Here is a 5,127-nt window from a genome sequence, read left to right as displayed (position 1 = left end):
GACGCAAGGATCTCACCCAAAACCAGGAGATCAAGTAATGAAACAAAGTTCACAGGCTGTGAAAACCCCATTTTCTGGCCCAGTTACTAAGGAGCTGGGAGATCTTGGAAGATTGGTTCACCTTCTATATGAACATCATGTTTCTCCTCTGGGCAAGTGAATATGCAAGACTGATCTTACAGGGTTGTGGAGGGGATGGTACCTGTCAAGTGGCATACGGAACACACCAGATGGGCTAGGAATAATTATAGGCACTCCCATCACTGTCATCACCGTTCCTCCACAGGGTTCGGTTTAAACAAGCGTTTGGGTATGTTTGTAAATTAAAGACCTGAGATGTTCTCTGCCGTTTGGTGCCAATCCACAATATGATATACTATGAAGAATGCCCCAGCTAATGCCCCCTCTTTATTCCTGGATGGAACTTCTGCCCTGCGAGCCTGTTGTTTTTTACTTTAAACTCGGTTCTACACCGAGTAGTAGATAGGAAGTTTTCTCTCTCTCTGAGCCCGGAGCCCAGGACTGAGCCAATGCTGTGGGCTCCGGGCCCTTTTCTTCCACATCCCGCTCTTGCTCCTCTGCCCGCCCCCAAGAATCAGAGTTCCTTCCTAAATAGAAGGAACCTTCTAACCAAAATAAATACATGGTAAAAAATAAAAAAAAGAAAAGGAAGAAAGAAATCTCAAGAGATCACAGACCAGCGATGAAAAGATGAGAACCCAGAACACTTTTCCTTTCCTACCTCAGCCACCTTCCCAGTCTGGAGATGTATGTACTGAAGGTGGGTGCCATTCCTCTGACCACGGGTGTACATCATTCCACCTCTTGCAAACTTTGCCTGTTTCAGGTGGAGTTCCCTTGTCAGGATGGCTGAGCATCAGAGGACAGGGTGTGAGCCCCACAGAATATGGGTGTTCAAATCATGAGATGTGAGGTCATTCGAAAGCAGAAAACTACTGTTTGTGCTACAGCTAACTATTTGTGCACGGCTGCTTAATGTCATGATCCATTCCTTGGCTATTTGCTGGATCAAAATGGTAGCCAATCCACGTGGTTCACTGTTTCTTGAGCTGCATCCCCACCCCCAGCCCAGCCTTTCCCTTCTTAGACTGCGAAATTTGGGGCCAAATGGAAGGGGATATGGATCAGGTAAATAATTCATAAAACAGTCCCTTAATTCATAGGAATCCTGGCAGCATGTCTAAAGTTAAAGGTTAATTTAGCTGGTGTCTTTGCCATTAAATGTACATGAATTTTCCATCACACATGTACTTGGAATTTAAAGATCAGCTTTCATCTCAGGGCTTTGAGCTAGTGCTGCCATTGGCTTTGAATTCTCTTACCTTCTTTGGGGGGGGAAGAAACTGAGGGTCAATAGAAATTTTAAGATGTAGCCAGGATCACATTGTAAATGATCAGACTACTTAATCTTTCCATTCTTAAACCACTCTTCCGGGCACCTTACAGTCTTAGTTCCTGTAACTCATTAGTGGAGGATTATAACTATCCTTTTCTTACGCTGTGAAGAATGATGCTAAAAATATGTAAAGTAAAAATCCTTAAAACCAACAGTAGTTATTTTTAAATGGTGGGATTATAAGTAAACTTTTTTTTTCTTTTCATGTTTTCCAATTTTTAACACAAAAGTCCTTATTAATTTTATCCTCAAGAGATAATATTTAAACTTCATATCTCATAAGGCTGCACACAGTGGAATATAAGTCTCTTAAATAGTCAAAAGGTATAATGCGCAAGAGTGTTATTGCTTTCAGTTATTACTCCTTTTCTCTACCATTCTATAAATTCTTAGGCCTCGAGGTACTCTTTGCCTAGGGAGAAGTCCCAAGCAAGGAATCTAAGGGATTCAGTGAAGCATCCTGTACTCTTCTAGCCATTTAAAGACAAAGTCAGATAACCTGTGTGTCCTCGTACCAGTGCAGAATGTAGCCGGTAGCTCAGAGATTCACATCACCCTGTTCCCTGTTCTTGAGGTTCAGGCCTGGCAGAATGAAGAGAGCTGATGGGTGAGGACACCCAGGGTGGGAAATAGAACACTGAGTCATTCCATTCTCACCACATGTTAACTGTGAGGCTTCAGCCCACCCAAGAGCCTTAGGCAAAGTCTGTTGGCCACTGTTTTCCCATCTGTGGGCCCCAATGCTGACCAATCGTCCCCTCTGGCACCTTATAAGGGAAAGCTAATTAGAAAGCTCACCTCACAAGAATGCTGCAGAAAGACCTTTCACACGGAGTAGAACCACAGTGCCCGGAGGCACTGTGACTCAGTGGTAAAGCTGACTTCCAACACCCAGGTCTGATCTCTCCAGCCAAAAAAAAAAGGGGGAGACCTACATGGCAAAGGCCAGGCAAATTCCCACGGGACGAGCCACAAAGATGGTGCACGGGAGTGGCAGTTCCTCAAAGTACTCTAGAAAGTACTAGTTAACGTATAGTGACAGGAAGAGAAGGGAGGAGATCAATCAACTTATTTAAGCAATTGTTTATTTTATTAGTGTATATCGTCTGCCCCTAATGTATCAAAAGCTATGTTATTTGCTATGGGGAAAACAAAGATGAATCAGATAGCCCTAGTCCTCCGGTCTAGTTAGAGGGAAAGATAGATATTAAATATTACATGCCTTATAATTTCTAGAAATGCAAATATATACAAAAGCCTTGGAATTACAAAATCAGGAGTAGCTTTAGGCTGAGAGGGAAAACAAAAGCTTCACATGGGAGTTAAATCCCAACTGGGTCTTGAAGAATGTCTAGGAGTTCACCACACAGTGGAAAGCATGCCAGAGAAACAAATGTGCCTCAGTAAATAGGAACAACTAAGACAGAGTAAATGATCCAGTTTTTGAAAATTAATATCATTTCCCAAATATTCTATAGTTCTCCACAGCCATGTCATTCTCTAAAATTATCTTGGAAGTTTCTCTGTACCTAAAACCCACAGGAAGATTGGTCTCCCAAACTAGTCCAGTGAATTGAGAGAGAGAAAGGGACAAAAAAATAGGAGTTGAGCAATATAAGACACCCTCAAAAACAAACAAACAAACAAACAAACAAACAAAACCCAAGATCTTTCACTCAAGGTTCCAGGACGCTCTATCTTCAAGGCCGTGTCGGAAGCCTAGCCTAAGCCGGCTTCGGGTGATTCTTCCACTCCATCTGCCAACTCACTTATTTGATATAGTTTTGCACTAAGCTGGCTGGGAACAACTTAACAACCATCTGTGTGTTTGTGTATTTTTTAATGTTGTTATTCCTTGTGTTTTATCTTTTGCTTTGTTTTTGTTTTTCTTATTTCCCAACTTACCCTGGCCTTGGGTATGTAAGAAGGTATCAACTTTCTTGTTTGGCACCTTTGGGAGACAGTTATTATGCCTGTCACTGCCTTGTCTGTATTTGCTTCCACTCCATTTCCCCCCCTTTCCTGACAATAACTATCACGAGAAAAGCTGTGGTATCGTCTACTCATTCTCCATGCTTCCTTCTTATTTTTTCAGCTTAAAGAGATAAAAGAAATAAGGGGCAGGAATAACTGCTGAGATTAAAAGGAGCTAGATACTTGGGAGACCAAAATGCCCTCCCTTTTCACAGAGGTAGATACGAGTAGAGAGGTAGAGTCATCATATTCACACACTGCTCTGAGCATGGACCCATTGCCACCCATAACTCAGCAGACGGCGGGAACTTTGAAGTCAACCTCCTAAATGACTGTTATTTTATTCCCTAGAGAAAGTAGAACCTCCTCAGGAACTTTATAAGTGTCAAAGGAGGCAGTGATGCCTTTCCAGAATATTCTTCTCCAGTATCTTGGTGCCTTCTCCAAGATCAAAACTTTGATGCATAGTCCATGGAGACAAACATCAGCTTCAGTTCTTAGACTAAAATAGGTCCGTATGCACATTTATTCATCATTTTAAATAAACAGAAAGAAAGTCCTGGCTTTCAATCCCTTTCTTTTCTCCTCAGTGGTACTACCATAACCATCTTTCTGAAAACATCGCCCTGATAACATCATTCTTCTGTTTTAAAATCTCTGTTAGCTTTCTTCTGCCTTTAAGACAAAATCCAAGCTACATAATCATGCACTTAAAGTCCCTAGACTCTCATGTAAGTCTCCAACTTTATGTCTCCATATTCCCAGCCACATACCCAACCCACCCAGCCACAATAAAGGCTTGACGATCCAGTACACACGCACCTGCCTGCCTCACTGAAGACTGTGACTCACCTGTTCTTTTCTGCTTGAATTGCATTTCTTTTGAATCTCCAAAAAAGAAGAGAGAACAACATAAATTGGGATTGTAACTTATGGCTCACCTTTCATGACTCTCCCCAATCCAATGGAACAGCTTTCTCATTCCTAGGAGGCTAATAACATTTTACCTGTATTTCTCATTTTATCTGTATTAGAATTTCTCTCTCTCTCTCCTTAAATTCTTCCCCTATTAGAATAGAAGTAATTTGGAGGCAGGGACTTTTGTCTGTTTGGTTCAGTGCTATATCCCAAGCACCTAGAACAGTATCTAGCCAGAGATGGATGCTCAGTAAGTATTGAAAGAACACCTATGTTATGCTAGACACTGCTAGTTATCTTTGTGCATACCTACCTTTTTCCATTGACTGTGTGTTCCTTGAAGGCATGAAAACAGTGGTTTATTCAACTCTGATGTACTTAGCATATAGCCCAGCACCATAGTAAGAAGTTGGTAAACATTTGTTCAGTTAATGACATCTTGAATGAAAGAATATCTTTACAAATGAATAACCCCACCCAATACCTTTTTCATTCTTAAATAATTACTTTCTTTCTGTCTCTATGCTTCAGATTCCTGACAAGGTTCTTTGTTGCCCTTGAATAGAAAAGCCCACAATAGACATTTGTCGTACCTTTGTTACTGCAAACACTTCTTACCAGACCTTTACTCATATTGTAAGTATTCATGTCATTGTTTACTATTGGAGTTTAGATCAATGTCAGTGGTGAAATGGGGAGATTGGGAAAGAACTAAATTAAAATGAGTGATTACGGAAGTAAAGAAAATCCCACCCTCACTGCACAAGCTGCACTTTTTAACTCTTTTATTTATGTGCTAGATAAATATTTCACTTATA

Source organism: Zalophus californianus, chromosome 1 (assembly GCF_009762305.2).
Source record: "Zalophus californianus isolate mZalCal1 chromosome 1, mZalCal1.pri.v2, whole genome shotgun sequence".
In the NCBI taxonomy this organism is placed as follows: domain Eukaryota; kingdom Metazoa; phylum Chordata; class Mammalia; order Carnivora; family Otariidae; genus Zalophus; species Zalophus californianus.
This window is presented reverse-complemented; position numbering follows the sequence as displayed.